Source organism: Salminus brasiliensis, chromosome 1, assembly GCF_030463535.1.
Source record: "Salminus brasiliensis chromosome 1, fSalBra1.hap2, whole genome shotgun sequence".
NCBI classification, from domain to species: domain Eukaryota; kingdom Metazoa; phylum Chordata; class Actinopteri; order Characiformes; family Bryconidae; genus Salminus; species Salminus brasiliensis.
Genome location: NC_132878.1, coordinates 87,602,077 through 87,626,797, shown reverse-complemented (window position 1 = coordinate 87,626,797; position 24,721 = coordinate 87,602,077). Strand labels below are relative to the sequence as shown.

The following is a 24,721-nucleotide window of genomic DNA, read 5'->3' as shown; positions in this document are numbered from 1 at the left end:
GAGTTGCATGTCCAAGTCACATCTTGAGTTTGTGTTCTTTAATTTATGGGGTCCGAGTCAATCCCTGAGTCGGGTCTCAAGTCTCTGAGGTCTGAATTGGAGTAGAGTTTCAAATTTGGGGGGTGTGAATCAGTCAAGGCAAATATCTGGGATGCAAGTCCAAGTTGAGTTGATTCTTGAGACTTTTGTAGAAAGTTTGAGTCTCATTAACTATCAATTTATTATAGAAAAGCCTAGAGAACAAAGCTGATGCACTGCATGCAGTAAACACAGGGTTTCAAAGAAAGAGTTAAGAGTTAAAACAGTGTGAAATGGTCGGGTAGTCTGTAGTTTGGATATCTAGCATGCTAGCATAACAGTTCATATAGCTTGTGTTCTGCGTTTAAAGGAATGTGATCTGTAACTTACAGGTTATATTAGCTGATACATTTTCAGTCCAAACTACATTCAAGCCAAACAAGACTTCATCTTTTTCTTCTTTCTTTTAAACACAGTACATAGCACTTTGGTTTTTCTGTAATGAAAGCCTTAGTATTTGAGACCAAATATTTGAGAGTATCCAACTGACTTCGGTGTGAGCTTCCTTAGTGCGAGAGGGCGAATGGCATTGTAGCAATTACTGACTGTAGCAAAACTGACAGGCAATGGCATGCATGTAAATTTGGGCAAGACAGGTTTTATTCATTTGCCACATTAAAGCTGGTGGTCTTAATTTAGTAATTTTTTTTTAATCTAGAGTTCAAGTCCAATTCTAAGTCAGTCGTTGACTTATTTCTCCATATCTAATAACAGTGTCAGCAGCCACATGGAAGTAGATTTTTATGAAAACCAATATGCCGTACAGTGTCAAAAAAATAAGCAAGTCTATCATAATATCATAATACTTAATGATTTTAGACAAGTCTGTGATGGTTTAGGCATGCAGTTTGCAAGATCTTAATGGGGTCTTAGAAGCTTCAATTCCTTGTTAGCTTCATTAGTCGGTTAGCTCTAGTATTAAAAACAAAAATACTTAAGAAGGAAACATCAGACTCATGTCTTGGCTAAAGGGACAACTGTAAATGAGATTTCTGGCTAAGCCACTGTTATGTTAATGTGCATAAATAAGTGGATTTCACCAGGGATCACTCAAAGACCATTGTGTTTCAGTAGGCCAAAAACACACCATCACAATCTCCTTCTATCACACACTGACACACTTCTGCTTCTCTACCCTTCTTTTTTCTCATCCTCATTCTTCCGCAGCGTTGCCAGTGGAGCAGAGGAGTTGGAAAATTCTACAAATTAGCCACTACTTCTCCAGCACAAATGAATTGGGTTCCGCATCAACTGGAAAGTGCACATTAAGAGACTGAGTTCTTGCCAAAAGAGAGTGAATTCATCCCCCCGCCTTCAGTGTCTCCTTCCTTATCACTGTAAAATATACCCTGAAAGAGCGTGATAAAAAAAAGCAATTCTCAAAGAGACTACAATACAACTTATCACCCCACACTCCATCTCGTTAGCTTGTGTAGTAAAAAAAAACATGTTGAGAGGAGATGACTATGACTATTCCTCTTTGAGCCTTGACACATTCACATTAAAAGAACAGAACATATCCCAGCATAATTACAAACTACAAAAGGACTTTAGGAAGAGACAGATTTGAAATCTCTTCACTAAAGACTGGATAACACTAATGACATATCTGGCCCATCACATTAAAAGAACATGTCCCAACACAAAAAATCTACTACAAAAAGAGACGGGAAATACATGAGAAAAGCGTTATGAGATTGTTGAAAGAATATTTTAATATTTCTAAACATTTTTCAAACAGTTTTGAGCCATTTTATCAAATATAATTTTCTGCATAATTAAACCATTAAGATAAATAAAGTAATGTAGAGTGGTTTCATGTGAAATCTGCTGTTTTAGAGATACTTGCAGAGTCAGAATTGCTCTGAGCGATTGGGGGACTGCCATGGTAGTGGTGCATTAGTGTGTGTTGAGCTGGTAGATCCTCAACATCACTGCTGGACTGAGAATAGTCCACCAATCAGAAATATACAGCATAAACAGCATCCTATGGGTAGCATCCTGAGACCACTGATGAAGGACAGCATGACCAACACAAGCTATGCAGCAACATATGAGCTTCGGTCTCTTACTACATTTTCAAGGTGAACCAAGCAGGTAAGGGTAATCTAATAGAGTGAACAGTGGGAGGAGACACAGTGTTTAAAAACTCCAGCAGCACTGCTGTGTCTCCTCCTTCTCATACCAGCACTACACACACTAACACACCACCACCATGTCAGTGTGTGTCACTACAATGTTAAGAATAACCCACCTCCCAAATATAATACCTGCTCTGTAGTGGTCCTGTGGGGTCCTGGCCGTTGTCAGTTGGAATAGAAGGTAAATTGGATATGTTTACATTGTAGATATGATGTCAGTGGACAAAGAGAGATAACCAACTGAGCACCTCGAAAAAAACATGTTTATGGACACTCATTCATTAGAAGCTGTAGATGATAGTGACCCAACAATTGCAGTACTTCTCCAGCCCTCATTAACGAGATTAAGTACTGGATAATCTTTAAGTCCACTGGGAAGCCCTTACCACTCAGAGTAACCAGGTCATCACACACACACATATACATAAACAAACACACACCGGTGCGGTGGGCAGCCGGCTGCCCCTGGATCTGGGCTTCAGTGCCGCAGGAGCAGTCGCTAAGCAACAGCGAGCGGTGGCGGCCTTAACTGGGCCACTGGGGAGCTCATTTAAGGACTGACGAGAAAAGCTCCAGAGAGTCTGAGAGTCCAGGCTGGACTAAAGACTCGACCTTCATACATACACACTCGCTGCCTATGTTCACACTCACGTATATATAGACACACGCACACACGGACGTATCTCAAACACTTTCTGAGCAGGCGCAGTCCTTCATGATGGGTCTAACAGTGAGCCATGGTCTGACCTGGTCTAATCCACATCCTTAAGGAGATTCTTCAGCTGCATTTTGAGACCACGAGCCAAGCGACCCAATTTGACCATAATTTCTGGGGAAGGCCATCCTCTGGCATTCTGAATGTGTGGTCAGGCCATCAAGGCTGACAAGAGAGTGATGGTAGCCTCAAGGCTGTGAATGTTTCTTCACTCTGTTCCTTCGAGACCCCCAGGTATGAGAGTCTTGCTAAGACTATTTCAAATTGAGGTGAACCCATTTACATGAAAAGACTGGTACTAAAGTGCAGGTTACTGTTAACTGCCTTATTCCAAACTAATCAAAGGACGTCCTGGTTGAGGCTGTAGTCTTCTGAATACTCTCAAGGTATTATTTTAAGAATGGTACACAGTTAAGTGAAGAGAAAAAAATGACTGGTGTGGTGTAATGGGTAACATGCTTTCCACGTAGTAGGGCAGAGTTTGATCCCTGGCCTGACCATTCTATACTAACCAGAGTCCTTGGGAAAGACTCCTAATGCTGTAGTATATTTACCTCTGCAGTACAATTTTTCTTTGTATGTGTGTTGTTGACCACACTCATTGAAACATACAGAGTTGGTAAGTTTCCATTTCATTTAAAACTCAATTCCTTTTTTTTATACACATCTCACCCATTTAATTATGGAGGACTTCTGAAAAATCAATGACAATCCACTCTAAAGTCAAAAGACGAAGAATGTTTTAATGATGGATGAGGACAGACACTTATGTAGAGGTAATCCACTAAAAAGTTCAAAGAAATGCATTCATGGAGCAGATAATAGTGATCCAACAGTTGTAGCACTTCTCAAGCCCTTATTACCGAAATTAAGTACAGGCCTGGAATTTGCTCTGGGTGAGAGGGTAACTGCTACATCCCATACATATATGAAAAGACTGAATGGACAGGCAGAGGAATTAAGGGCCACTGGTTTAAAAAAAAAAAAAAAAAAAAAAGTGGCAGTGGTGGCTCAGCGGTTAGAGCGCTGGGCTATCGATAACAGGGTTGTGGGTTTGATTCCCGGGCTCGGCCCTTTACCCTCTCTGCTCCCCTGGAGTTGGCTGCCCACCGCTCTGGGTGTGTGTGTACTCACTGCCCATAGTTCACTAGTGTGTGTTTGTGTTCACTACCACAGATGGGTTAAATGTGGAGGACAGATTTCGCTGTACAGTGTATGTGTGCACGTTCCCTAAGAATGGTTGCCACAGCCCTAGCTGCGGTGTCCAGGGAGCAGTTGATGATTGGATGCCTTGCTCAAGGGCACCTCAGTCGTGTCGTGTCATGTCAGCTCAATGGACCAAACCGGTGACCTTTTGGTCACAAGGGCACGTCTCTAACCTTCAGGCCTTAGCTGCACGTGCATACCGTTGCGGAGTCTTGTGGTTGATTGCGTCCACCTGATGCCAAAAAGTCAAACTGTCTGCCCGCATGTCCCCAGGCAGGACGGTTGGGAGATAAAAAGGTCTTCCAAGCGCACAGCCTTGTTTTACGCCAGTGCTTACCGTAAAAGGGTCAGGTTCTTGTCCGCCTACTCCCCACCTCTTCAACCTGTGAAACTTCTTAAAAACGTTCCTGGCTGTGAAGTAGGAGAAGCAATACAGCCACAGACAGATGTCACAGTTACTTTGGTGACCTCAGATCATGCTTGCGTTCCTTCAGTAGCAGGATGCATATTCTTGCCTCCACACTTGATCAATGAATGAGTAGATTGCTGATGTGCCAGGCCAGCTTCTCTGCCTGAAGACCACAGCAGGGATGCAGTCAGGGGTCAGGATATTTTTTTTCTGTTTTTTGTGCAATGATCTGATGCCTGAATAAACGTGAAGGACAGGGTAGCCTCCAGGCTCAGGTTGATGTGCAGAGTGAGGAGAGAGCCATGTCCACTGTGCTGTGATTAAGAAGAGCTTCAAAGTGTTCATCCCATCTTTGTGCAATTTCTGTCTGGTTGACACTTCTGAGGGAAAAGGCCAGAGCAACTTCTTCATCCACAGATGGTTTTAATGGTGTTACATAAGTTATAGATATCTAGCTCACCAGCATAGGACACTGACCCAGTTGCTGCCAGTTGTGGTGGTAGAAATGAAGACACCAAGCAGTTGTGGATTCCTGTATGCTTGATGGGTCTTGCTTCAAAGGGATGACAAAAGGGATGCAGTATGTCCATACTTTATATACAGGAGAATGTGCTCACAACCTCAAAGCTTGCTGCCACCACTTGCTGTTCTCTACGGCTTTCTTCCTTGGAGGTGGTCCTCCTATGGTTTCTTACAAGGCAGCAGAGCAATTGTTTGCAAATGCCAGGCCTGCACATCATCTCTGGGGACCAAAAGATCTTATATCTCTTGCTGATTTTGCTGATTTTGATTACATGTGTGTGGTGAGACTGGCAACGTGAGACCTATACAAGCTTTTCTTGACAAGTGCCAAACCTACACAATGATGTCATTTTACCTCAGCAAGTGTTATGGCAATGGATGATAGCTGAAAAAAAAAAAAAAGTCTATATAGATGTTTTGTAGCCTTATGAATGCTGCACTTTAAGATGCATCCGTCCATTGTATCTCCCCTTTCTAGCTTATTCAAATCTGTGGAATATGTAGAACATCATAGAAAACAACAAAAAAATGTACTAATGGCATCAGCACATGTGTACCAGGCTCCCCAAACCGGCTCCTTCTCAGTGTATACACCAACCTCTTGTCAGTCACTTTACATTCCTGTCAGACACTCTTCAGCCCCTTTTATTTCCCTATTATCTTAGTCTGTTCAGCTAGGAAATCATGGAGGAAGCCACTTAGCCTCCTGCTTCGTTTGTTGGCAAAAAAACACAAGAAAATGTCACCACAAGAAATGTGCTTAAAAAGGTGTAATTACTGCACAATTTTTTACACATTAAGGCGAATAAGCTGAACATAGAATTAGTATATAGGTATATAATTGCTGTAAATAAGTATAATGCCCTGAACAGTTTGATCAACAGACTTTACATAATGAATGAAGAAGGTAGATCTTTTTTTAACTTAAAGAGTTGAGTAAAGTAAAGCTTTGGTTGGCCTCCTGCAGAGAAATATATATGTGATACTGGTCATATGCAACTAATGATTCTAAAACAGGCAGTGACTGATAAACTGTTAGGAACTCATCAGAGAACTAGTGAACAGTGATACATTCGACTATTCTCACAGCAGCTATCGGTTACAAGCTCATTTCAAAGTGTTTATAGGTTTAGAAATTCACCATCAAGAAGCTAACTTTCATAAAGGGTAACAGCACATATCAGAATGAAATGCTAACACCATGATGCCCCATTTAGCAATTCACCAATGTTATACCAGTTATATATAACATAAAATATGTAGAGTATGTGAGATGCATGATTTGGAGATAATTCTCCCTGAAAAGTGTGAAATTCTTTGTGCTTTGAGGCATGAGGCATGCTTTGTGTTAATGGCCGGAATCGGAAGGAAGATCTAAAAGGCCAAAAAAAAAAACAAGGTCCATTACTGTGATGTTCTCCTAACCTTAACCACTAGAGGTTGTTTTTTCTTACATCTTGACTAATGCTCCTTTAAATGTTACCACATAACGCATATCTTCCAACAGTTAGGTTCAGAACGCTTTTCTTTAAACCTTTAACCGACTAAATGTCAAGATTAATAGCTAAGATAAGCTTATTTTTTAGTGCTGGGCTCGAAGTCGCTCCCAGGGTACCAGCTGCAGTAGCTAAAATATTCATAAAGGATTTGTTATTTAGTTTTTAATGAAAAACTGCAGTCAATATCTACACTGGACCCCCAGCGCAAGTCATTACATAAATCTGCACAAGTTCGCCACACAAATTAATAGGCCGATCCATACTGAAGGTACACACATTTATAGGGAATGCACTGTGCTGAAAAGGCTAATTCACTCACCTACGCACACATGTAGGTGCACACAAACAACACCCTGCAGCACACTTGCGCAATCGATGAAAAATATTTCTAATTTAGAGCCTCTGTTAATTCTTCAGGTACTTTTATTGGTCAGCCCGCGGTCCCGTGGCCACTTGCGTACCCTTAGCTCAGCTGCAAGGACAAGAAAAGCAGTGAGTGAGAGCGTGAAGGGAAAAGCTCTCCTGCAATAATAAACACTTGATCACATTATTCCAAGCCTCAGATTGGAGTTTTGTGTTTTAATCTGCTCTGCACTCCACAGAGGATACAGCTTTATCAAGAGCGCGTGTGCATGTGTGCCTGGTAAGAGGCACCATCTGCAGTCTCCACTCCCGCAATTACTGAGATCTGATCTCCGGTCCTGATAAGATTGTATGCGTACTGATGCAGTCGTGCCCACATGGTCCGGCAGCACGCCAAAAATCACCAGCCACTAACAACATAAACGCCCAAACCATTATCCACTCCTCCATCTCATCTTTAGATACAACAATAATTTGGCGTAAACATATGTGGCGCATGATTCTTCCAAATAAGAGCTTAAGTGCCGGTCCTCCTGGCGGGATTTCTGCGGCCTTTGTTTCCTCCCTCACTCAACAAGCGACAGACTTTCACATGCTACCTCTGGCTGGGAGAAAAGAGGCGGTGAGGGGGTAAAGCTGAGTGTTTGGTGGGGTTTATGGGGTGTGAGTGTATGAGACGAAGGAGGTTAGTTACCATGCGGGACCACAAGAAGGCCTAGTAGTGGTATTAAAGAGGAAGAACAGGTTAACAGTTACAATAACACTGCCTTCTAGTTCACTGTTCACCATAAGGACCAGCCAGTAGCTTTCAATGGTCAACATTTTATCATTTTGGCGCATTTTTACTTTCAACATAATATAATGAGCAGGTTTAAATTATGAGAAAAGTGAAAGGCCTTTTCCCCCCACTCATAAATCTCAGTTATTTCACTTTAGACATTCTTTGAATTAACATTTACATTTTAGGCATTTAGCAGACGCTCTTATCCAGAGCGACTTACAAAAGTGGTTCACTATTTACTCAAGAAAAACCTCAGCTAGTTTGAATAGACTAATAATTCAAAGATATATCTAAGTTTAGACTCTACTAAACACTAGTCAACATGGAGACCATAATACTCTACTATTCGCTCAAGTACTCTCAGAAGAGGAGGGTATTCAGCCTGCGTTTGAAGACAGCGAGCGACTCTGCTGTTCGAACACCCAGGGGAAGTTCATTCCACCACTTCGGTGCAGGACAGAAAAAAGCCTGGACGCTTGTCTTCCGCGGATTTTGAGGGATGGCGGGTCGAGCCGAGCCGTACATGAAGCTGGAAGGGCTCTTGGTGCGGATCGGCTTTTGACCATTGCCATCAAGTACAGAGGGGCTGGTCTATTCTGGGCTTTGTAGGCCAGCGTCAGGGTTTTGAATGTGATGCGGTAATCTGACTTCCACTGCAAGTTAGGTTGTTTATTTATATATAAACATATAAACCCATAGCATTATCCCTCTTCCATCAAACTGCACAGTTAGTAGAAAGCAGTCAGGCAGGTGCTGTTCTCCAGGCATTCATTAAACCCAAAATCGTCCATTAGACTGCTACAAAGAGAAGAATGATTCGTCCCTCCACTAAACCGTAAACATATGTACACCACTCCATATGGATTGTGGCATTATGCATGGTGCTTTAAGGCTTACATGCACATGCTTGGCAATAGAAACCCATGCCATGCAGGTCCTGGCACATAGTTTTTGTGCTGATGTTAATGCCACAGGAAGTTGGGAAACTATGCAGTTATTAAGTCAGCAGAGCGTTGGTGATCTTTATGTACTCCGCCTCTCAGCGCTCGGTCACCCTGCTCTTTAACTTTATGTGGTCTGACTTTCCTAAATGCTTCCACTTTTCAATAATACCACTCGCAGTTGATGGTGGAATAGATCTCGGTGGAGGGAAATTGGAGATTTCACCAACTAATGCAACAGTGACCTCCAATTACAGCCCCCCCATTATTTCTTTAATGTGTGTAAAGGCAGACTTGATATTTTACACCTGTGACCTAAAGCAATGGGACTGAATGCAGACAGTTAGAGCTATTACACAACAAAATAAAAAAATCTGAATATGAAATCATATTGATTGATTGGTATTGGCCACATTATTATTATTAAATCAGTCAGACCCTAATAGCTATGACAGTACTCACAAACATGCATACAATGATTTCATTACTACTACTGATTACTAGAGGACTCCGTCTGTCTGTAATCAGTGAAGCTATTAATCAAACGTTTTTCCTTTCGCGGTTTCCTCTCACTTTGCCACAACCCTGCCATCAGTCAATATTCTGTCTGTGTGACAAACCTTTTATTGTGCAATGAAACAACAGAAGCTGTGTTGTTTCCTGTAGTGTGCTGCACTTCATCTCAATAACTGTGTGTCAAACTTTTAGGGGAAAAAAAATACCAAACACTTTCACTGTGGTGGTGCACTGACTTAGGGAACATAATTGTACCACATTCCTTGTGCAGATGTATAATGAGGTTGCACTGCCCCGGTCTCTGTAGGACTCTCTGTAGGACTTTTCATTTAAATGCTCTATTTAAAACAGGTTATTAAAAAAAGGTAGGAATATACATCTTTCTTCTGGGAGAGCGCATGGAGAGTACGTTCTAGGAGCACAATTGGTTCATCTTATATCTTTGAGGGCACATTTGTATAGTTTGTATCTTGGGGAACAGAAATGTACTTGTATAGTACATTGCTTTCCTTTATTTATTCATTAATACTGTTGGGAAGAGAGCGGGAACAAGAGAGCGAGAGCTACTTTGTCTGCAACTGTGAAACTACATTACATGAACTAGAGATGTGTCAACACACACACACACACACACACACACACACACACACACACTAAAACCATGCTTAAAAATAAAGGTACCAAAAAATGATTTGCATGATGTCATAGATGGTTCCCTAAAGAACCTGTAAGGAACCTATAAACACACACACACACACACACACACACACACACACACACACACACACACAGTGAGACCATGCTTAAAAATAAAGGTACCAAAAAATGATTTGCATGATGTCATAGATGGTTCCCTAAAGAACCTGTAAAGAACCTGGGTTATATGCAATTAGGCAGCAGTACTTACAGTACTGGACAGAGCGCATGCTCCTGTTTGCTCTCCCTGCTCTGATCAGTCAGATTATTATCAAGGACTCATCCCCCTCTCCTCTCCTCTCCTCTGCTCCTTAAATCACTCTCTCCAGGCTCTTATCTCCCTCTTGCTAACGCCCTTCCCCTGCTCTTCTCCCTCTCGCTCCCCCTGTCTCTGCCCCTGATCAACTACAGGCCTGGACAAGCCCTATCCACCAGTGACCTTAATGTCCAGTTGACAGATAGTCGTTTATATCTGAACACAGCGTGCGCTCACACACACAGACACCCACACACACAAACCCACGCCTGCTCGCCCTCTCCCTGTAAATCACACTACATTGATATTGAGCATTGGGGAAGGGAGGGTTGTAACTTTCAACACAGCAAAAATAAGTGTGAGTGTCTGAATATGCTTATAGGCTTAATGGACAAAAGTATGAGGACACCCTGCTCATTCCTAGTTTTTTTGTCTGAAATCAAGAGCATGAAAAAGAGTTGATGCTGCTTTTGTTGGAGTAACTATCTCTACTGTCAAGGGAAGGATTTTAATAGATTTTGGAGCATTGCTATGAGGATTTGATTGCATTTAGCAAAAAGAGCATTAGTGAGATCAGAATGTTGGATGATCACCACTCCACCTCATCCCCCACTCTCAAGCTTATCCCAAAAGTATTGATTGGAGCATCAACATTGCAGAGAATAGTTTCACTACTGGGGGGGCTTCATACCACTCTAGCTCAAGCCTGGCATTAAGCATGGGACCACAAACAAAATGAGTCCACAAACATTTGGACACACAATAATTTGTTACTGAATAACATTTTTTAATTTACCCAACTGTGTGTATTTAAATGCTGTATGTGAGTTTTTGAGCCACCTTGGGCCTTGTGGTCTGAGTGCCCCCTGATATCCCTGGGCATTGGCCCCACTCGTCCAGTCAGAAATCCATCCAATCCCAGAGTGATCTAGTTTAGGAGCCGTATGCTGGGTTTGGAACACAATGTCAAAAATATTGTTTCAGAGGCCTTGACACACACACACACACACACACACACACACACACACACACACACACACAGTGTGTTAAATAAGTGATATCTCCTGGTAGCCTGATGCTGTGTACCAAAAGACACACAAGCAGAGAACTGCATTTTTCTTTTCTCATGCCAATGCATACACACATACACACACACAAGGTCAGGGTGGGTTAGAAACAGCCCCCTGTATCAGCACAAAGAAGCAGAATTAAAGCACTCAGGATGGAGAGATGAAGAAATAGAGGGTTAGCTTAATGACAGGGGAGCAGAATGAAGAGTGAAGGACTTTGGTGAAACTGTCTCTGAGAGCAGATAAACACCCCTCTCTGAACAGATCACCTTCTTTTATTTCTTTCTTTTTTTAAGAAAATGAGTATCTGTATCCAGACTAAGTGATTTCTCACACTTCGCTGTTAAACCCACCCTCTGCCTCGGGGGTAAGCAGTACAGGTTAATACCTCACACTCACACACCTGCATAAAAGATGCCTCACCACTGACACTGTGACCTTCAAAGGGCACTGAAATCACTTCACAACATCTGTGAAAGTAGAACACTGCACACAAAGACCGTTAGCAGCATTAAGACATCTCAAGATATTGTACACAAGTTCAAGCGTCCAAGACCATAACTATTATTTAGCTTAGCAGCGTACACTCAAAAATAAAGATGCTACAAAGGCTTCTTTGAGTGATGCCGTAAAAGAACCATGCATGGTTCCATAAAGAGCCATTTCTGAAGAGATGCATGTGTGAAGAACCTTTTTAACGGTTAGAAAAGTTGATGTAAAGGTTCTTGACCAATTTAAAGGTTTTCCACACTCACATTTCTCTGACAAAAAAAAAACATTCTTCTATGGCGGCATTCAAAGAACCCTTTAGGACACCCCTGTTTTTGAGAGTATAGGGTGCAGTTATGGACTGTGGACCATCTGCTGCCATGCACAATGTGTCAGTCTCACTCCATCCCAATTATAAACTACATGGACACAAGTATGTGGACCTGACTAACTGTTGGACATCCCAATCCATAACCATGTGCATTAATATGAAGCTGGACCCTTTGTACCTGTGACCGCCTCTGCGGTTTGGGAAGGCTGGGAAGATTTTGGAGTGGCCATTCTATGGAAAGAATTTGTGATGTGAGGCACTGATGTTGGACAAGAAGGCCTGGTTCGCAAGGTCTGGATGCAATTTACACAGTCCTGCTGGACCAGCACAGGGCCTTTTTCATACTGTTGCCACAAAGTTGGAGCATATAATTGTCTAAACTGTTTACGACCAAATGGTTACTAAGGCTGTGCCGTACCGCTCTGTGCAGGAGTGGACATGTTAGACTGGTTACGGTTTCTTTTTCTATGTGATGTGTTGCTAAATCAGCACCAGCAAGTTTTTTCACTACAACTACAAGGCTAATGTAGCTAGCTAACGCCGTAATTCATGGAGAACTCTGCATGCATAAATCTCACTCCTCCCATAGCACGCCAATAAGGCCATGTTATACGGCGTATAACGTTGTAAGCCAAATAATAAAGTGGAATTCACTTTATGCTCTATGCTAACGGATGACATTGTCAACAGCTGCAGAAAATTCACCAGAACGGATACCCTCCATGCTGAGAATCTTTCGGCCCTGCAGTGAAAAAGAGGCCTTTAGCGTCACCCTTCTCTGAAACTAAGAGCCAAACCCTGAAAAACAGGCCCAGCACATTATTCCGCCTCCACCAAACTTTACAGTTAACACTACGCAGACCAGTAGGTAGCATTCTCCTGATATCTGACAAACCCAGATTCATCCAGCAGACTGACAGACAGAAAGTGTTATTCATCTTGTATAACACATATTTCTACTGCTGAAGAGTGCAGTAGCTGTGTGCTCTAGACCACTCCAACTCCTTGGAGTTGCACATATATGATCTTAGAGCTGTGTGCAACTGCTCAGTCGTTGAAACCCATTTCTTTAAGCTTCTGATGCACAGTTCTTCTGCTGAAGCCGTTTCCAGTGGCAGGAACTCTATAGTAAAAAAGGACAAGTAATGTTGTACACTGTTCAGTGCTCGGTTTTTGAGTTTGCTTTGTCTAGTGCATAGCAGCCGAGCTGCTGTTGCTTCTAGTAGCTTCCATTTCACAATAATACAGATCTTACAGGGCAGAAATTTTCACAAACTAACTTGTGGGAAATGTGGCAGCTTATGATGTTGCCCATGTTTAAAGTCTACAAGCTCTTCAGTATAGCTCATTCTACTGCCAGTGTTTGTTCATTGAGATCGCATGGCTATGTGCTTGATTTCATACACCTCAACAATCAATCATCTCAATAATTAGGAGTGTATATGGTCAGTTTCTCACCATCAGACCACTCCTGGGTGGTAGACTATTCAACGTCAATCTAATCAGTGACAACACAGTTGATCTCAACTCATAAGAAGTATTGCTGGTGTTCCTACAAACATCAGTGGACAGTGCCAAGAGTGGTTCTGTATTTAGACATTGAACATTAATTAGTCTTGGGTGGCCAGTGTCCAGCACAGTCTGCAGCCTTCTGTGTTCACACACAGTCTGGCAATTAACAGATGAGTTCAATCAAGTGAGGTTGAGCAAGGAAATCACCACACTGTGCTGGACATCAGCCCTACAGGACCAGAGGTGAAGAGCCCTGTGCATCAGAAAGGTGGACCTACAAAGGGCTTTCTGATTTAGTGGGCAGTGAGTGTTTCTGTATGTTAGGAGTGTTCATGTTTATTTTGCATTCATCTGCCTTGTGGCAATTAAGATGGGAGCATGAGTAGTTCTATCACTCTTAAAGTCAATTTGCATGATAATCTACAAAAAAAAAGCAATCATCTCTAGGTAATATGTCCTTCAACAAGCTGTGAAAATGTGTGATCTGGAATGGCTGTGTGCCAGTGGTACTTTAAATGATGAGCTGTGAATGAAAGCCTCACCTTAGAAGTAATAAGTAATTAAACCATGAGAGATCACACAGTACAGTGATTTTACCATGGTTAAGAGGTGTTGGGCACAACGCAGAGGCAACATACTGTATGACGAATTAAGCAGTCAAATATTTACTAAATTATTTAAATTTGTTAAAAAAAAAATTTTTTTTTAAATTAAAAAAAAAGACTGATCCCAAACATTTTTTAGTTCCCTGCCAGACACAGAAGGGGGCGCTAGTACTTTTAGAATTACAACAATACAGCCAATCTGAGGTGTCAAATGCATAGTAAAAGCCTGCTTAAATGTGCAGTCTTTTACCACATTACACAAACCACACAACTACAAACTCTTTAGCGTTTGAATTGTAATGTCTAATCAATTCCAGTATAGAAATTATTGGGTTTACAATTTATTTATATATATTTTTTCAGCAAAATCAGTAGAGCTTTTTTGAACTACTATTTTTTAGTATTTTGTAATTTTTCTTTAAATTACTGTTACCACACTGATCGAGAATTTACTCAGTAGGTATATATATATATATATATATATATATATATATATATATATATATATATATATATATACACACACACACACACACACACACACACACACACACACAGACTAAGTAAACTAAATCAGGAGGATTAATTGGCTTTGGAGCCACTGAAGCGATGCACAATGTTAATGTTGCTCTAAAAGTGGCTCAGATCCTGCCATCAGCATATATATACACATTGATTATCTTCATCTATGGGGTCATCTGTCAAGGAGAACATTGATGAACAGTCAGTTCTTGAAGGTGAGGTGTTAAAAGCAGCACAAATATATATATTAGAGCTGTCAAATGATTAATATATTTATTCACAATTAATCTCTGAATGTCATTCCATCCATCCATCCATGCATCCATCCTTCCATCCATCCACCCATCCATCCATCCGCCCGCCCAGGTCGCAGCACAACGCCTCTTCTCTGTTCTCATGACTGTTAAAGCATGTGAATAAAGTCGCCACTGTTCATCTATATAAAGACCTGTAACTCTGGGATAGCTGTTGTTACCTACTGATGTCCAATAATCACCCACAAGAGCAATAGTGGCTGCGTTCCAAGCCTTTGTTTTGTCTAGTGAGCCGTCTGACAAACGACTGAAACTTCCCGCTTAACGGACCTTTCTCCATCACTCACTTACTCCTCTACTTTTAATGAGAGATGCCGTGCACCGTCAAGTCTCAACATGAACTATGGATGACTCGTAGGGCCAAATAGAATTTCAGATATACTAAATGATGGCTGCCTCTCAGCTGATCACATTCTGAGGTGGGAACTAACTGGTATAAAACACAATATAACTGATATGGATGCTGATAGGTATACATATATGAAGTACACATATATGACCGTAACTAAGCCAATCAGAATTTAGAACCCATATGACTCATTCTATAATCATGATTACAAAATGCTGTATAGATGGAAAGCTTCACAGCTCCCTGTGCACCCCACGCCCTCCCCACTTCCAAAAAGGAGGTCATGAATTTCAGTTGAGAACTGATGGTGAGAATACTCACAAAATATAAGCAAAAACATCACGACACCTTCACTCTGTGGAGCAATTTGAAATTCCAGCAGCTGTGTTTCTGCAGCCACCTGAACTCAGGAGAATGTGGCCAGTGTCCAATTTCACTTACATTATGCACAGTCTGGACCAAGAGTTTACTCTCCTGGATGCCTTCAATGTTAAAGATATTCCTGAAATGTTTTAAATAGCTCATGAAATTCATTCACACATAATGTGCCGTGCAAGTCAAATGTTTGGACACAGCTGTTCTGTTTATTTTTACTTCTTCCCACAGTTTAGAATCATTTTGATGGCATCAAAACAATGCAACAGCACACATGGAATCATGCAGGGACAAAAACTATTACTGATTATTCCATATATATTTAAATGAATATATATATATATATATATATATATATATATATATATATATATATATATAATCTAAAAATGTATATTTGGCTGAGGCGACCACCTCGGTCTCAAGGAAAGAAGCAAAGTTTTGTGGAAAAGGAAACTTCATTCTTGCACATCTTTCAGCACACAGAAACAGCCTCTTCCATTGGGGCCATTTTACTGTCACCCTGAGAAATGTTATGGCCGCTATTTGACAGTCTAATCTATATCTGCAGATAGCAACAGAGATGTCAGATAGAGACAGAGACTTGAGGTCTCAGGGCTTGTCCTCTAAACAAACTGAGGAGCGGCTGGTACTGATGGCGTGAATGACTTGGACTATTTTCACTAACTATATCACTAAATTCCAGCCCTCCGACAGTCCTAGAAAATGGTAAGGGACACAGATACAGTATAACTTGACAAATGACGCTACTCAGAATTGAGTCAAATTTATTGTATTTATTGCATGGACTTGCACGTTGCACTTTCTGCAGTTTGTGCTGTACTGTATTGTTTTTGTTCTCGTTTTGCTTCATGTTGCACCTTGTTCTGGAAAAAACGTAATTTCATTTCATTGTGTACTTGTACCGAGCTGAAATGACAATAACAGCCACCTGACTTGAAACTCGATATATTCACATGAAATAACATTTGCAAAGAAGAGGCACGTCCAGAGGAGCCACTGGTGTTTAGGGGTAGGGGAAGATAAAGTTATAATTTAGATTTAGATCTATGTGTGCATCCATCAATATATTGCTCAGCCTTTTTTTTTTTTTTTTTTTTTTTTTACTATTCTAGATATTTGCACAGTCACACAAAAACCTTGTATCTCCAGAAAATTCACACATATTCCTTAATATTCTTAATGAATATTTGCCACAAATATAAAGAACAATTGCCAGATTCAAATTACAAAAGTAAAAAAAAAATTGAGATGCAAGATTTCTGTGCGACAGCGACTAAATAAAAGTATTTACTTTAATTCTCGAAAGTGGTTCTTGTTTAATTTGAAGGAACATCCCAAGAAGTTAACGTTAACCTGCAAAAATAGGTTAACTTAATCTAAAATGGTACATAAATACACTATACTGGTATAAAGAAAATACCGTAAATGATCCATCCATATCTATCCTGCTTCTTCCTTCTTCCAACCATTCACTCATACTCAATCCTAGGGGTAATTTAGCACTGATTCATAAGTCAGAGGTCCCAAAGAAGGCACAGGGTACCCACCTATGATGATTTCAGATTTCAGTAAATGTACTCTCATTTTTAGATTGGATTAAGGTCTTTATCAGATTTTGAAAAACCTGATGAATAGAACAGGATGTTTACTCAGTAATCAGATTTTTAAGAATGTATACCTTCAATTTCATTTTCACAACTAAATACCAAACACTTGTTTCAACACTACAACAGTGACAAATGTCTGTGCAATTTAGAGGCATATAAAAGACCGCACTGACCAAAACATGGTCATGTCAGAATTGAAACAACAAACAGGTTAAATGCATCCAAATGTAACCTTCAGCATGACAACTGCTTGTACTTAATTGTATTTCATATGTATAATCAAATATAAATATCCTATTAAAAAAAAGTGTATGTATGTATATATATATATATATATATATATATATATAAAAAATATTGAACTTTTCAACCTTTTGTCACATTTCAGGCTTCAAACAAAGATTTTTTGTGAAGAATCAACAAGTGGGACACAATCGTGAAGTGGAACAAAATTTATTGGATATTTTAAACTTATTTTTTTAGAAATAAAAAACTGAAAAGTGGGGCGTGCAATATTATTCGACCCCTTTACTTTCAGTGCAGCAAACTCACTTTAGAAGTTCAGTGAGGATCTCTGAATGATCCAATGTTGACCTAAATGGCCGATGATAAATAGAATCCACCTGTGTGTAATCAAGTCTAATCAAAAAAAGGGGGGCCGAATACTTTTGCAAGGCACTGTATGGCACTGAAGTTGAGAACTGAATTTTATTTGACCATTAACAGAATCGAGACAGTACTGCACAACATGTCACGATACTTTGATTTATCAATATTTTCTTACACCCCTGAAGTTCCATTTTTGACCACAATATAATATGACATGGGCCCTGGCTTTACAAGTTAATCTATATGGGCAGAAAGCAACAGAGACATCAGCTGGAGAAAGAGAGGCTTGAGAGGGACTGGTGGGTGAACTGAACGTTGGACGTGAAGGGGAGGGCAGAAAATCAATGGCGAATCGCAGTTGAAGTGGGATTTGAACTGTGCCCGGAGCCACAGAGTGTGACAGAGAGCACAGAGAGGGAAAGAAAAGCATGAAGGCAGGAAGAGTGGGTGGAAAAGCAAAGTAAGGTGCAGCAATAGGTGGGGTGGGGTGGGGTGGGGATAACGCTGGGAGAGATAGAGGGGTTATTAGGAGCTGTAGGAGAGAAAAGAAAGAAAAAATGACAGAGAGGTGATGGACAGAGTTCCTGCCATTATTTTGTGGGGGGCCCGGACAGTCCCCTGGAGTGCACAGCAGGCAGGCATGAGGACAGTGAATATATATAGATAACACACACTGCTACTACACACACCTCTCACAGACATAAGCATTGTGCATGTGCTTCTTAATGTTCTCTGGCCTTACTTATTTTGCTTTGTATTTTGGTTTTAAAGATTTAATATGTATTTTTTTTTTTAGGGGAGATGCTAGGCTAACACTTCTTATAAGGACTGTAACCAATCTCATCTCTACGTACAGTGGGAAAAAAAGTATTTAGTCAGTCACCAATTGTGCAAGTTCTCCGACTTAAAAAGATGAGAGAGGCCTGTAATTGACATCATAGGTAGACCTCAACTATGAGAGACAAAATGAGAAAAAAAAAACAGAAAATCACATTGTCTGATTTTTAAAGAATTTATTTTCAAATAATGGTGGAAAATAAGTATTTGGTCAATAACAAAAGTTCATCTCAATACTTATAATAATGACAGGGGTCAAACATTTTCTGTAAGTCTTCACAAGGTTGGCACACAACGTTGCTGGTATGTTGGCCCCTTCCTCCATGCAGATCTCCTCTAGAGCAGTGATGTTTTGGGGCTGTCGGCGGGCAACACAGACTTTCAACTCCCTCCAAAGGTTTTCTATGGGGTTGAGATCTGGAGACTGGCTAGGCCAGTCGAGTTGTGTTTGTACCAACCAAATTGTTCTACTTTGGTTTCATCTGACCACAAGACATTCTCCCAATACTCTTCCGGAACATCCAAATGCTCTCTAGCAAACTTCAGACGCGCCCGGATATGTACTGGCTTAAGCAGGGGAACACCTCTGGCACTGCAAGATCTGAGTCCCTGGCGGCGTAGTGTGTTACTGACGGTAGCCTTTGTAACGTTGGTCCCAGCTTTCTGCAGGTCATTCACTAGGTCCCCCGTGTGGTTCTGGGATTTTTGCTCACCGTTCTTGGGATCATTTTGACCCCACGGGCTGAGATCTTGCATGGAGCCCCTGATCGAGGGAGATTAGCAGTGGTCTTGTAGGTCTTCCATTTTCTGATTATTGCTCCCACAGTAGATTTCTTCACACCAAGCTGCTTGCATATTGCAGATTCAGTCTTCCCAGCCTGGTGCAGGTCTACAATTTTGTTTCTGGTGTCCTTCGACAGCTCTTTGGTCTTCACCATAGTGGAGTTTGGAGTGTGACTGTTTGAGGTTGTGGGCAGGTGTCTTTTATAATGTTAACGAGTTCAAACAGGTGCCATTAATACAGGTAATGAGTGGAGGACAGAGAAGCCTCTTAAAGAAGAAGTTACAGGTCTGTGACAGAAAGAAATCTTGCTTGTTTGTAGGTGACCAAATACTTATTTTCCACCATTATTCGCAAATAAATTATTTAAAAATCAGACAATGTGATTTTCTGAATTTTTTTCCCTCATTTTGTCTCTCATAGTTGATGTCTACCTATGATGTCAATTAAAGGCCTCTCATCTTTTTAAGTGAGAGAACTTGCACAATTGGTGACTAACTAAATACTTTTTCCCCCCACTGTACATACATGCTCTAAAATATCTCCTGACCTTTTCAATACTCATCCAGATCTGCATTCATTCTGCAAAGACAAATCAGTATCACAATTTAACTTACTTTAGTAAAAAAAAAAACCCAATAATAATAACAATAATAATACATTTAATGAAAATGGTAAGAATTATGTATTTAGAGATATGGGATTGGTGAAAATTCAGTGTTTACTGGTAACTTTAGATTAGTGTATTTGTTCTGAACTGAAGTAGCATGTCAGATATCAGACTTGGATAGAATCTGGGAAAAGTAATATATCATTTAAATGTATTTTTGCAAACTATTCATTTAATCAAAGCTATGAATTTGGATGACCAGCAAATAGAAGGTCTCAGTGTAATATATTCTGAGAAATATGATAATTATCTGAACACAAACTAATAAAAGCATCTTGGACAGAGATATTGAATATCTATTTAATAAGCAGGCTGTACTCTGTTTTGCTTGTCACTGCGTGTTATCTGTAAGAGATATATAGGGGATAACATCTAAGATTAAACAAGACTGAACAGAATTATTTTTTTAGAAGCTTTTTATAAAGGTAATTTAGTTCCTTCTAAAATGATTTTTTTTTTTTTTTACATTTACCACCATTTACTGTGAGCTGATCAATAAAAGATCATAAGAAAACCATGGCACACATATTGTGTCACATTCAGTCCATAGCTTGGACATTTCACTCCCATTCTTGTTCCACAGAATACTTCACATTGTGGAGAGACAGCCTTCCAAAAGCTTAATTAATAAATAATTACTGTTTGCCTTATTATGGCCGTATTAATGACGGAGCCAACAAAAGCCAGGCCGACACGGGGCACTGATTAAAGACCGAATGAATAATTGAGACATTTCATGCGACGTTAACGAACGAAATTAAATATTCACAAGCCTGGACTTCAGCCAGAAGTCAGGAGCAGGACTTTTTGGGCCTTATTTACATTATTCTGTGACTGTGCTGATTTTGTCCCTGAAAGTCCTTAATGTTACACTTAGAATTTGATTTGTTTCCTTGTTAAAAAAATAAACAAATAAAAAAACAGCATTCACTTTCCTCCACATCGATAGATTTACAATATTGACAGACATGAGTTCACGTGGTTGAAAGGAAGTGAACTTTAGTGTGAATGATTTTCAATGAGATGTATTTTGATGTTTTAAAAGAAGGAGCTGCAAACTCCAGGTATATCTACTGAAAAGGAATCAGAGAGAAAAGCCTCAACCCTTGCCTACTCGGTTACCTAACAGCAAAATACGAACGGTATTACAGCAGTACAGACATATACAATTTGACTTTGCAGGTCTGAGGACTGATGCCAACGACTGTTACAAATGTCAAAAGGTCAAATCATTGCTTAGGTCTCCAGCAGTGGCTTTTTAAACCAACTATCATCCCTGCTTAAATGCGAAAATCAGTGTGAAACTATTCCGAGTGCCACAGGGATGCAAGTTTTATATAGAAACACAGAAACACAAAGGTGCTTCATCAAGTTTTAATACACACTCGAAGCATGACTTGCAGTGCAAATAGCTGTACAAGCAAGCTTATTTTCATATGTGTCATGTAATTTTATCACCCATAAAATAAAAAGGGATGTTCATTTTGTCACATATTTCCTCTAGGTACAGCAAAACATCCAGAATTTTAAAATTATGACATCACATCAAACATTTCCTGCAGTTACAGCATTAATGAGTCATTAATTTTCTCCAGACCTTAACCTAGGTAGAACTCTACATTCATTTATTTACCTATTTACTCTAATTTATGTTCTTGAGATTATGACTCTATATATTTAAATAATAAATAAAAATAATAAATAATGAATGATGTCATGGCATCTTTTTTTTGAGATTTTGAGATTATTTTATTTAAATAATCATTTATTTTCAAGCTATTCTACAAGCCATCTACATCTTTTACTGGGGATGTTGAGTTTTGGTCACAATAATTACTTATGTTGTGGAGATTGTGTTCTTATTGTGTCAAAAAAAAAAAATCCTTTTCTGCAAAGAATTTAGATTTGTCAAAATTATACCCGCATCAAGAAAACCAGGCACTGGTTGAATAGACAAATATAAGAATTTGCTCTGGTCACTAATGCCACCAAGACAATGAATCCTGCCAAGATTCTGTGAAAAGAATTGTTTTTACTGTATGGAGCACATACTTTATACCTGTGTGGTAAGTTGGTTGGTGTGAAGTAGCAGATAACAACACACACTTTTCCCAGGTCAGAATATGGTTCGATTTCCTCTGCAGGGCAAGCCCACCACACTACACCAATAGAGAGAGAGAGAGTCCATGGACAAGACTCCTAACACTACGTTCTCCTACCTGGGTAATCAACCTGCTATTCTAAAGTTGCTCTGGAAGAGAGGAAATGCTGGAAAACATAAATGTAAAAAGCAAAACGCTATCACTTAACACAGATCCGTAAAAAAAAGCATAATAAATCAAAATAGTGAAAATGACTTTCCTTTCGTCTGCTGAGATGAGCTGAACTCGAGAGCATTTGGAAAGCGTGTGATATTGTGTGTGAAATCACTGTTTAATTTTACTGAGTGCAGCCCGATTGTTTGGGAACTGTATGATTTTTGAACTGGTGGCGAGTGAGAGCTCTCCGACACGCGTATCAAAGCATGGCTGTGATCTTTCTGCAGCAGAAGCCAACAAGCAGCTTTAGGAAAGCAGTTATTGCACAGCCAGGGGTTCAATATGTGCTTTTAACAAAAGCTGGGAAAAGGAAAACTGTCAAATCAGTATTCCGGAAAACACTTTACTAAACTTAACTGATACGGTTTCCTCCATCAGACTAGGGGAAATGTAAATGGCAGGCATTGGCATGTTTTTCTTTTCTAATCCAAAATGTGCTCTTCTGTCTCTGTCTATGAGAACCAACAGTGGCAGCAATGTTAGCATCAGGAGGAGCTAACAGGTGTTAAACAGCATCCAGTCAGCACTTACCATAAGGAGTAGTAAACCTAGTGAGTGTTTTCTTATAATAATAGTATGAATAACAAACAAATAATGTATGAATACTTTTATCTATCAGACACTAAGGCTAGAATCAGGTAAAGCAGGTAAAAGTGGCCTAAATCCGATCTTTTCCGTCAATAGCGACAGATGTACTGTGTGTGTGGCAGTGTGTACGCCAGAAGACACCCTGAATCTGACGTGTCCAGTTGGGCCACTCTCATATGTAATACGCAGCAATGCAACTAGCTAGAAAAGACAAGACAACCATATTCACCAATAGTGTTACACACAGATGGAATTTGGCCTCGGCTATTAACCCATCCGTGCAGTGAAAAAACAGACACACACACACACACACACTACTTGTGATTACACAAGTAATCAAACACACTATAACAGTGAGCACACATGCTCGGAGCGGTGGGCAGCCATTGCACTGCAGCACCCAGGGAGCAGAAGGGCCTTGTTCAAGGGTCCAAGAGTAGCAGCTTGCCAAACCCGGGTATTAAATCCACAACCCTGTGATCAATAGCCCAGTGCTCTAACTGCTAAACCCCTTTCTCGAAAGCCTAATCGTAATTAATGTGGCCACGTCAAAACAAGCCAGGTAAAGCACTGCTCTTTTGTACATATGCAGCAGTTTAGGAGCATGAACTGTTCTGACAAATATTGAATAAAGGTCACATTAGAGAGAGTGAATAGCCTAAAAATAGATTTGCTGAGAAAATTGGAATTGGGCCAACTTTACCTGCTGTGCGAACATAGCCCAACAGTGTAAAAAACTGGGGTATTTGATATTGTCCTAAAATGTAAATAGGGATCAATAGGGATCAATCAATTTTTTTAATACCAGTTGTAATTTGATCCGAGACCATCAGTGCACCAGGCTTTGTGCTCATTCTATTTTTTTTTCTCCCCTTAGTTAAGCAGCCAACTTTTCTGCCAACCAACTGTGGCTGAATTTGCACTGTGCCATGTATTTGTAATCACACTTCAAGTAACACGAGTGGCTCAACAAAGACATTATATCTTGGACTCAAATAATTGTGTGTGCTTTAACAGATGATGCAATTTGCAGTTATGTTTTTGATGCAACACAGCGTAGAGAAATATGCCAGACAGTGCATCCAGTTCAGTCTAATAAAACATGAATACTGAAGACTTTTCTTCATTTCAGCTGTTTCAGAACGGGAACTTCAGAACGCTCACACAAGATCAAACACTGGTTCATTCATAAGGGTGTATTGCCCACACATACTGATCAGAATAACCTTCACAAGCCCCTCTACTACCACCTACATCTCTCATCATCTACTGTGAGATGATGACTTAAGCTTGTGGGTCTGAAAGGACATGGAGCTGAACAAGAAGCTCATACTGAGAAAAGCAAACAGAGGAAAAGGGAAAAACATCTGCCTGCAAATCTACAAAACTATTGAAGCTGCTGCTGTTCTCAGAATCAGGCCAAGGATCCGGACTGAACATCAGTGAATGTGTTTGAGATGACTTGAATGATGAGCAGCAGAAAATGTGCCGACTTCTAAGACTTTAAAACTTTTTAAAAGGACATATTTGGCTCTTAATCAGGTTCAATCAAATTTCAGACGTCTGTGCTTTGTTGGTTAGATCTGCCTTCCAGTTC

The 24,721-nt window shown here is 40.2% G+C and overlaps 1 protein-coding gene across 1 annotated transcript in view; it reads right to left on the bottom strand.

The window, feature by feature from the left end:
• LOC140536926 (uncharacterized) overlaps positions 1–24,721 on the bottom strand; it is a 153,048-nt gene that overhangs the window by 1,259 nt on the left and 127,068 nt on the right. The window lies entirely within an intron of this gene.